Raw genomic sequence first — 10,899 nt, 5'->3', positions numbered from 1 at the left:
GCAACAGGGAGCCGGCCTTCAGGAGCTGGAGGGGAAACTGAGGGACTCAAGAGCTGGGAGGAAGCAGGTATTGGGGGGATGAGCCTGGCCACACTCCTGGGGCGACACTGACCTGCTCTGCGTTGCCCCACCCAGCCCCAGCCCCTGCCCTGCGGGCGACCAAGAGGCAGCAACTCCCACCAGAGTCTGAATTACAAAGCCCTAAACACACCCTTCCCAGGGCTTCCATGTGCATGGCTATCAAAATCAAACCCGGCTACCTACATGGTGTCATTCATTCATTCACTCACATGCATTCATTCCCACTCGGACGGTTGCTTTAATGAGTGGGGAATGGGCGGGTGAAGGTTGGGGGCGGGGGTGAAGGTGGCTCTGCCTGCCCCTTGGGTCCCACCTGACGCCGTGATCCCCAGCAGGACCTGCTGCATCCGCTGCAGGACCCCGTGCCAAGTGAGAATGCAGACCCCTGCGTTTCCCAAAACTGCTGCAGGCTGTTCAGTGGGGACAGCATAGCATTGAACCAAATGCTGACACCTACTGAGGCTGGCCTTGTGTGACCATGCCATCGCCAGCCGTCTGGCCCTGCTCTTCATAACTCTCCATTTCCTCGGCATGCTGGGACTTGGCCCATGCAAGAGCATTGACTCCAGGGTTGGGGGAGTCATCAGCCTGTGACTGAGTCTGGCCTCCCTCTCGCTGGCCGGGTGAGGCTGAGCCTACACACACTTGACAACTCTGGAAAATTGGGGGTTCAACCAGACAAACTCAAAGCCCCATACAGCCCAGCTCCACACACAATGCAGTATTCGCCCCATGACTGCTGTGGACCCCTGCTCTGCAATCGCTCAGCGGTGATTGAGGGTTTGCAGAGGTAAGGGCCTTGAAGGTCACCTCGTCCAACTGCTTTATTGATTAAATGGGGAAACTGAGGCCCAGAGTCCATCTCCAGCCCCCGCATGGCTGCCTGCTTGCCCTCATGAGCCTCCCTGCTGAGGAGCAGCAGGCTGTGAAAGGCAGTCCCCAGTCTCCCCTCCAGCTGGTCTTCAGCAGCTGGACCAGAGCAGAGCTGACCCAGGAGCAAGCCTGGGCCACAGAGTTGCACATGGTCCCCAGACCTCTGCGGTCATCACTCACTGTGCCTGGAGGAAGTACAAGGCCAGTCTTCCAGATAGCCAGGCCCTGGAGGGACCCAAGAAGAAGATCCTGTCTTCAAGGGCCTGCCCTGCTCCAGCGTCCTTTTCCTAGGGAAACCAAGACTCCACATCAGGGCCTCCTGGCCAGTGTGGAGCGTCCGCCTCGGCACCAGGACACAACATTCTTACAGGCCTTTATGCCTGCCCCTGTAGGCCTGGGTATAGACAAACCAGCAAGATGGGCTCTGAGGCTGTGTGCCAGCTGGAGATGCAAGGTGAGAGGGCAGAGGCACTGTGGCAGGTAGGAGCATGCCCCAAGCTGGTACCTTCTCTTGGAAGAATTGAGGGAGCAGACTGAGAACAAACACCCTACCCAGCCATGCCATTTGCAAAGAGACTCTACAGCGTCTCCCATGGAGAATGGGGTTATGTCTCCCCATCTCCCCACCCTGAACCTGGACTTGCTGTGTGACTCACTTTGACCAACAGAATATGGTGGAAGTGTCAGAGTGTTGATGCTAGCCCAGGCCTCCAGGGACCTTGCGTGCTGCCCTGTGGTCTCTCATACCTCCACACAGCCCTGGCAGCCTGCAAGAGAATGACGAATTTGTGGAGCCAAGCCAAGCTGATCCAGATATTCCAGCCAAAGCCCAGAGATGAGAGAGAACCCAGACAATATCAGTGATGCTGCCTACCTGACTTGCCGCTGATGCTGGACACACCAGTGAGCCCAGCCCAAAGCAGAAAACCGCCAAGCTGAGCCCAGCCTCACCTGCCAAGCTAAAGATTCAGACATTGTTTTAAGCCCTGTGTTTTGGGATAGTTTGTAATGCAGAAATTAATTGCATCTACAGTGCCAGGCAGCTAAAAAGGCCACTGTTCACACAGTTGCAGTCTTTCTCTCTTTTCTCCAATATCAATTCTTTCCCTACCCTAGAAGCTCAGCTCAAGTAACCCCTGCCCTGAAGCCTGTCCTGACCATGCCAGCCTGTAGTGTGGAGACAGCAAAGTGTAGCAGAAAGAGCTCTGCAAAAGGGAGTGGAAAGCCCCACTTCACAGCATCATTCACTCATTCCCTAAGATTTGTGCAGAGGAGACCCAGAAAGCAGGGCAAGGAGCCAGCCTTCACATAGCTTCCAGTCGAATGGCAGAGACAGGCTAGGAGACAGACAAAGACCACATGGCCTCTTCCCTGCTCTAGTCAGGTGAGCCCATGGGAATGCAAAAGCTTTCCCAGGAAATCATGGTGCCCAGACCTGAGCCCACGTCCCTGGCTACCTCACTGGCCCACCTCTGACAATTTCCTGTGTCCTGTGGACTCCGGCCCCACTGGATTGGAAGGGCCAGGAAGGCAGACAAGGAGGCACTTCCTCTACATCTCACAGTGCAGACAGGACCCAGGCTAGCGTGCCACCCTCAGAGGTACTTGGAAAACCTTTGCTCAGTTGGACTGGATGAGACTGGGTTGCATTGAATTGAATTCACTGAGTTGAATGGAAATGAACTAAATCAAATCAATAACACCCTTGTCTGGCAGTAACACAGTCTCATCTCCAGCAATGTCTCTAGGGTGGGAACCATGTTTCACCCACTCTGGTCTTCCCCTCCAGATAAGCACAGGGCTGGGAAGTAGGCCAGGGCTCGGGGCTGTTTGGCTGACACAGGTTGACCATATTTGTAAAGATTGCCTCTCCTCTGAACCCAAAAACTCCAGAATAGGAATTGTCTACCCATCTCCTTCATCTGTGTTTATGCCACGATTTTTGGAGGTTACGGGGCTCCTACCATGGGCCAGAGGCTTTGCTGGGTCTTGGAGATGTTAGGGTAAATTACCTTATTTAAGTGATCTTGTTTATGATTTATTATTATTTAATTTGCTTACCTCGCTGCCTCCAGGGCCCAGCAGAATTTGCTGAGCCCCAAAGCTCATGAGCTGGCAGGCGAGGTGAGCACAAAGAAGCCTCAGAGGTGGGGGTGGAGGGAAAGCTGCGCAGGAGCTCTGTGGAAGGCACAAGGGGTGTTCGGGGCACACAAGGGGTGTTCTGCCCCAACAGTGGGGTCCAGGAAGGCTTCATGGATGAGGGGACCCGGGCAAAAATCACACACAGGATTTGTCAGGATGGGCACAGCAGGGTAGTGGTTCTGGAGGAGACAGAAGCCTGAACCCGCGTGTCGGGATGGCACAGCCAGAGGTGGCCAGGGAGGGGTAGGTCCAGGAGGCCTTCCTTGCCTCCTTGAGGAGTTCAGGGTTGTCCCAAAAGCAAGTGAGGAAACCTGGAGGATGGCGTGATGGATGGTGCCACGGTTCCCAGGCCTTCCCACTCCCGGATCCATGCCCTCTGCTGCGTGACTTTGCTGTTCCTCACCTGGACATGGGCACCTCCTGCCCCATAGAGGCTGGGCTCCAGCCAACAAGCCATGGGCAGCAGTGGCGGGAACAGAGGTTTGAGTTGTCCCAGCACAGAGCCAATGCTGAGAGCAGGTGCCCAGCAGCTGCCGACCCCAGGAAGCAGAGAGGCCTTGCGCAGACCCAGAGCCTGAGCCCAGCCCAGCCTCCTGGAACCAGCCTCATCCCCACCCATTGCTTCCCAGGGTCGCTTCCCAAATCAGATGCTGTCTCTGTCAGTTCAGACTGCCAGCACAACACCACAGACTGTGCGGTTTAAATCACAAACATTTATTTCTCACAGTTCTGGAGGCTGGAAGTCCACGACCAAGTCACTGGCAGATTCAATGGCTGTTTGCAGGTGGCCGTCTTCTTGTGGGGTCCTCGTGCAGCAGAGAGCAGAGACAGAGCCGGTTCTCTGGGCCTCTTCTTATCAGGGCACTAATTTCATCACGGGGCCGCACCCTCAGGACTCAACTACATTCCACAGGCCCCTCTCCTAATGCCATCCTGTTGGGAGTTAAGGCTTCAACATATGGATTTAGGGAGGACGCACACATTCGGTCCGTAGGAAGAATTCAGACTCAAACCCTTGCCTCAGGCTCTAATGCACCCAAACCCAGCAGCCACACACTACACACCCTGGAGAGCGTGCAGGGGACTCCTGGGTGAGTGAGGACAGGTTTCAGGGCTCAGGAGCTAGTCCCCGGGTTTGTCTCGTTAGCCTTCACTCGTCCCTTGACCTCAAATGGGCCTCCTGACCCAGAACATGGGGATCGGGGCCTGGGAAGGTTGAGGGAAGCATTAAATGAGGTGGCCCTTTGTCATGTATCTGGCACCCCATAGGTGCTCAAATGGTGCAACGAGGATACCACGGCCCTAACCTGCAAACACGTTTCCACGACTTCAGGCCGGAGGCAGCCAAAACGCTTCCCGGCTCCCCTTCCCTGGGGCCCTCCTGGCAGTCCCTGGAGCCAGCCCCTTGGCTCCTGCCTGGCCCCTCCCGGGCAGCCAGCCTGTCCCAGAGTCCCCACCCTGCCCTGGCTCCGGCAGGCAACAGACGCTTGCTGGTGGGTGGTCGGGAACGCGTGCCCGGGGAGAGGTGCCTCCACACCATTCACTGATCTAATCAATATCCTGCTCCTCCCGAGACCCCGATCACAGGCCCATCCAAGCGGGGGTCTGGCTGTGACCCCTTCTTCACCCCGAACTTTCCCCATGGCCACCACCTCCCCCTTCCCTCTCCCCAGCCTGCCAGGGTGGGCCGCTGGGAGGAAGCCCATCTCTGACGTGGACCCCGCATACAGGGGGTCGTGGGCCTGTCAGATTGGGTCACCCGAATCAAGGGTGATGATAAAACCTGTCCCTCCAAATTAGGCCAGAGCCCCCGGAGCCCTGCTGATTACAGCCTGTGCACCGAGGACAAAGGGTCCCTCGAGGGTCATTAATATGGATTGAGGCCCATTGTTTTCTCAAATTAGGCCACAGGGAGCGCTTCTTGGGGAAGCACATAGGAAGCACATAGCGGGTGAGGGTTCCTGGGTTCCCGCCCAGGGTCCTGAGGGGCCAGGCTGGAGGGCCAGCAAGGAACAGGCCAGACCATTCCCAGGCTGAAGGTTCGGGCTCGGGGGTGAGGCCAGGGCCAGTGGACTTCCCCAGCTCACCTGCAGAATGTTCTGGAGAAATAAAAGGATCCCTCTGAGTACCTGCTGGGATGGAGTGAGCGTTCTTAACTCACACAGAGGGTCTTGCTGTCTGCAAAGCGTTATAGGTTCTCAATGCCTTTCAACCTCCAGCACCTTAGGAATTCCACTCCAATTCTCAGTGTGGGAAAGTGAGGCTCCAAAAGGTCCAAAGGCTGTCTAGCTGGTTCACAAGCCTGAATGCAGGTGTCCCTCCTTCAGCTCGTGACATGCCACATCAGCGTGGGACTCACTGCCCGCGTTCAAGAACAAGGACGGCCCAGATACATCGCATGCACACATCACCGTGACGACAGCCATGGGCTGAGCACATGGAGGCCTTAGATCCTACAGGAGGTTGTCCTCTGCCTCTTCTCATCTGACTCCTAGCCCAGTACTGGGGCTTCGCTGGGTCCTGGACACTTGTTCACGTGCTCACCACACTTTACACTTTATCATGTAACATTGCTCCATTATTTCCTGTGAGCTTTGCAACAGATCATTTTTTCAGGTTGAGTTCAATGACAGCACGGTGTCATCTCTATTCCAGGAGAGAGAAGGTTCCGGGAGCCAAGAGGTCTTCACAGGCTGTCACAACCTGGCTTCCCCACAGGCGTGGGGAAGAGCAGAGGTCAAGGCTGAAGGGATGAAGACCCCGACCCTGTCCTCACCTGGCTGAGGTGTGGTGGGGCAGAAAGACTCGTATCCAGCACCCTGCACCCTGCAGGGCGAAACTGGGTTCCGGAAAGGAATGGGCCCCAAGCCGCCACAGCCTGGGATAGGAGGGTTCCTGCCCAGGACTTTTTAAGGGGCAGGATGTGGGAACAGCAGGGCAGCTACGAGATTCGTGGAGCCCTGTGCAAGATGAAAATGCAAGACCCTCCTTCCAGGACGATCAGAGCATCCAACCATGTGCAGGGCCCTTCTGAGCCCATGGCCTCTGTGGTGGGGATGGGGCGAGGAACGGTTCATTCAATACCTGTCTGACAAGCACCTGTCTGCTTTGTGCCAGGCACTGCCCTGGACAAAATGGGTGCAAGTTCTTTCTCCATGGGTCCGGGAGGGGCTGCTAACAAATGAATAACAAAATGGCTGCAGGTCATGCCGCTGCTCCATAGAAAACAGACTGGGGGTGAGGTAGGATATTGCTGGGGGACCCCTTAGTGGAAAGAATGATCAGAAAAATGGAGGCTCCCAGAGGAAGAGGGCCAGCCCTGTGGAGCAGTAAGACAGGGAACAGCCCAACCAGGGAGTGGATGCTGGAAAGTTGCTGCTTGGTCCTCCATCCTGCTGACTCTCTGCACAGGTACTGAGAGGGATTGGAGTCCCCACCCCTGGGGAGGCCCTGCACCCCCACCTCCACCCCTGTGCTGAGCCCAAGCCTCTGCAAATCCCTGGGGACCTGCCTCCTACACCCTGACCGCCTGCTCCTGTCTTTCCTCACTCACACCTCTGCTCAGGGCTGGGCTGGCGCCTTCCCTCCCCAGATGGATGTGTTTTAATATTTCACAAAGGAATATGTTCCTAAAAAATAGCAATTAGGCCGGGCGAGGTGGCTCATGCCTGTAATCCCAGCATTTGGGAGGCTGAGGTGGGGAGGATCACCCTGGGGTCAGGAGTTTGAGACCAGCCTGGTCAACATGTTTCTACCAAAAAATACAAAAATTAGCCGAGTGTAGTGGCGAGCGCCTGTAATCCCAGCTACTCAGCAGGCTGAGGCAGGAGAATGGCTTAAACCCAGGAGTCGAGGCAGGAGAATCACTTGAACCCAGGAGTCGGAGGCTGTAGCGAGCCGAGATTGTGCCACTGCACTCTAGCCTGGGTGACAGAGTGAGACTCTGTCTCAAAAAAAAAAAAAAAAAAAAAAAAGAAACCAGCAATCAGATGGCAAGATATCATAATATGTTTTTACATGAAAATATAAAGTTACAAAGCAACACTGTGATGTGACTTAGAAAAAATAAGTGTGGGCCGGGTGCGGTGGCTCACGCCTGTAATCCCAGCACTTTGGGAGGCTGAAGCCAGTGTATAACTTGAGGTCAGGAGTTCGAGACCAGCCTGGCCAATGTGACGAAACCCTGTCTCTACTAAAAATACAAAAAAATGACGGGCATAATGGCGGGCACCTGCAATACCAGCTACTCGGGAGGCTGAGGCAGGAGAATCCCTTGAACCCAGGAGGTAGAGGTTGCAGTGAGCCAAGATCTTGCCACTGCCCTCCAGCCTGGGTGACAAAGTGAGACTCTGTCTCAAAAAAAAAAAAGAGAGAGAGGAGAGAGAGAGAAAAGAAAAAACAAGTGGGTGGTATATGTGTGGAAAAGCATAAAAAGGACCAGAAGGAACCACATCTAAGTGTCAGCATGTGAGCTCTGATGGTCTCTGCCGAGGTTGCCTGCGGTGCCCTAACTCTTCTCTGTTTTCTGATTGCTTTTGCAATCAACATGTATTATTCTTATGAGCAGAAAAACGCCCTGTTGTGCACATTTGGGATGAGAGAAGGGTGCTGCAGGTGAGGAGAAGACAAAGAGGTGGAGAGGGCCAGGTTCTCTAGTGTGGCATCTTCTCCTCTCCTCCTTGCCTGGCTGCCTGGAGCCTGAGGGTCACAGCCTCCAGCCTCTTGGCTTGCACTCTCGGCCTCTGCACACAGCCTTATCTTCCCCAGAATGCACACCCACCCTCCACTTCCCTCGGGACCTGCCACCTCCAAACCTCTGCCCATGCTGGGTCCTCCACTGGGCCACCCTCTCCTGCCCAGCTCGGCAGGTGCACGTCTTCCTAGCCTGGGGGGCCTGCTCAGAAGGCAGCTCTTTCAGGAAGCCCCTGGCTGGAGAGACCTCACCTTCCTGCCGCCTCCTCTGGCCTCTCTGGTGAGCTGCCCACTCTCTTCTTTGAGTCAGAGTTCAAGGTGTGGCTGTCTTGCCTGTGAGGGCAAAGTCTACAGCTGACTCGTCTCCCTGGCTGTCAGCTCCACAAGGTGGGCGGGTGCTCAGTAAACATTACTAAACTCATCAGCCCCCTTCGGGCAAACGGGATAGTGGGGCGAGGCCTGGCATGGCTGGAAAAGCAGTCTGGTTGCCCCAATTGCGGCTGGCTCAACGGCTTTATCTGACAGCCGTGGGCACCAAGACAAAGAGGTGTTCCCTGGCTGCCTTGGCCTCCTCTCTCCGAGGGGAAGGCAGGGTGACATAGCATGCCTGGGCCACACAGTGAGCCCAGGCCGGAGCCAGCAGCCGGTTCCCAACACTGGCTAGGGCTCTTCCGCAGGCCTGACCCTGAGCACATCCCAGGACCCCGTCAGCTTCCCAGGGAGAGTTCCCAGGAGTCTGTGCTGGCGTGGAGAGGAGCTGGGGGCCCCTGGGTGTGCGGCTGCAGATGTCACGGGCACCCAGAACCCTGACCAGAGTCAATGTTGTCGTCCCCTTGGCATGCTGGAAAAAAAATTGCTCAGACAGGGCTGGAGGGCTCTCAGACCCTTTGTATCCTCTTCTCTGAGTCTTGGGAATTTGAGAAGTCCTCTGAGAGCTTCCCTTCACCTGACAGTCCCACCCTCAGGATGGAGCTGAGGCGGAGTCTGCACCCCTCAACGCTCTTCTCTGTGAAACAGTTAGGAAAGGTCTGCAGACGTCAGCATCCGGACTCAATTCCTCTTCCCTGCTATGAATCGTGGACCAAAGTGTTCAGGTCACCACAGTGATGACTCTGGCGCTGAGCCGGCACTGGGCGGGATCAGTAGCTTGGATGGAATGCCGGCAGGGGCCCTGCTGACCTCATCGTGCAGAAGAGTTTCGGAGAGGTCAGGAGTTGCCAAGGGCCTGCAGACAACGCGGTGTGATGAGGAGAGTGTGAGGTAGCACAGGCCTCTCTGATTCCCAAGGTTCCCTTGAACCCTCAGGATTCCCAAGGAACCCTCAGATCACCCCAGAGCCACCCAGCCCAGGGACAGAGCCAGGCCTGGGTGCACAGCCCGCTAGCAACTGTGTACTAGGTGCCAGGCACCTACAGTGTGCTGGGCATGGGGCTGAGGTGGGGCTGTGCTGGCAACGCTGTAGACAGCACGTTCACATCAAGCACAGCTGCAAGCCCAGGACCAGCTTCCCTCCTTCCGTCAGAGCAGCTGCTGGGGCAGCCAGTGTTACTAGATTCCCATTTGACACATGAGGAGGCACCAGGAGGCTGTGCCACTCAGCCGATCTAGCGGTCCACACATCAGAGTCCACACTCTGCCACCATTAGAATGGGTCTTGTGATGGCTGCTCTCACTCAGTTCAGGGGTCCCCACCAGAAGATCTCATGCCCCACCCTGGGACCTCAGATATACTCCGGGCAAGTGGCAGGGGACCTGAAAGGTCCAGAGTCCAGCCAACCTCGGATCTCCCAGGCAAAAGGAGATAGACCTCCCACTCACCCCCTCGAACCCAGCAGTCACTCCAAGAGGGCTTCTCTGACAGTCCAGGCTGATGCAGCTCACTGTGGCAAAAGACCTTTCCTGAACCAGGTCCTCACATAGAGGCCCATGAAGCCCTCTGGGAATGCGGAGGCTGGGGGCAGCCATAGACACTGGAGCTCCTTCCCTGTGACAAGTGCCATCCCATGGGGAGGAGCCAAGCCCAGTGAACACCCCAAGGCAAGAGGGAAGAGCTCTGTGGGGCAGAGGGCAGCCTGAGCATCTGCAAATAGAGTGGCTCACAGAGAGGCCCTGGGGACACCTGCAAGAGATCCCTACAGAGGAAGGGCTAGACCAGGCTCCATCCAGCAAGTAAGGTCTCTAACAGCTTTGAGATTGTAAGCCCTTTAAATAGGGAGGGAGGTGGGCGAATGGATGGATGGATGGATGGATGGATGGATGGATGGATGGATGAGTAGATGGATGGGTGGATGATTGAATGGGTGGATGGATGGGTGAGTGGATGGGTGGATGAGTGGACGGATGGATGGGTAGATGAGTAGATGGATGGATGGATGATTGAATGGGTGGATGGATGGATGAGTGGATGAGTTGATGGATGGATGGATGGATGGATGAACGGATGGATGGATAGTAGTGTATTAGTCTATTCTCATGCTGCTAACAAAGACATACCTGAGACTGCGTAATTTATAAAGGAAAGAGGTTTAATGGACTCACAGTTCCACATGGCTAGGGAGGCCTCACAATCATGGCAGAAGGCAAAAGAGAAGCAAAGGCACATCTTACATGGTGGCAGGCAAGAGAGCATGTGCAGGGGAACTCCCATTTATAAAACCATCAGATCTCATGAGACTCATTCACTACCATGAGAACAGTATGGGGTAAACCACCCCCATGATTCAATTATCTCCACCTGGCCCTGCCCTGGACACATGAGTATTATTACAATTTAAGGTGAGATGTGAGTGGGGACACAACCAAACCATATCAAGTAGATGGATGGATGAATGGATGGATGGATGAGTGGATGGATGGACGAGTGGATGGATGAATGGATGGATGGATGGATGCATGGATAGATGGATGAGTGCATGAATGGATGAGTGGATGGATGGATGGATGAGTGGATGGATGATGAGTGGATGGATGGATGAGTGGATCGATGGATGAGTAGGTGGATGGATGAGTAGGTGGATGAATGGATGAGTGGATGGATGGATAAATGGGTGGATGGATGGATGGATGAATGGATGGATGGATGGATAGATGGATGGATGAATGGATGGAAGA

The 10,899-nt window shown here is 55.3% G+C and overlaps 1 long non-coding RNA gene across 2 annotated transcripts; it reads right to left on the bottom strand.

The window, feature by feature from the left end:
• Positions 1-3,789: 3,789 nt before the first annotated feature.
• LOC129008466 (uncharacterized) lies at positions 3,790-9,760 on the bottom strand. Of its 2 annotated transcripts, none has more exons than XR_008492551.2 (3): positions 9,607-9,760; positions 6,604-6,607; positions 3,790-5,803 (listed from the first exon to the last, which is right to left on the bottom strand). It is a non-coding gene; the product is annotated as an uncharacterized LOC129008466 (long non-coding RNA). The 2 variants fall into 2 exon arrangements; XR_010127716.1 differs by lacking the exon at positions 9,607-9,760 and adding an exon at positions 8,041-8,138.
• Between the last annotated feature and the right edge of the window lie 1,139 nt (positions 9,761-10,899).

This window comes from Pongo pygmaeus, chromosome 9 (genome assembly GCF_028885625.2).
Source record: "Pongo pygmaeus isolate AG05252 chromosome 9, NHGRI_mPonPyg2-v2.0_pri, whole genome shotgun sequence".
In the NCBI taxonomy this organism is placed as follows: Eukaryota; Metazoa; Chordata; class Mammalia; order Primates; family Hominidae; genus Pongo; species Pongo pygmaeus.
This window is presented reverse-complemented; position numbering and strand designations above follow the sequence as displayed.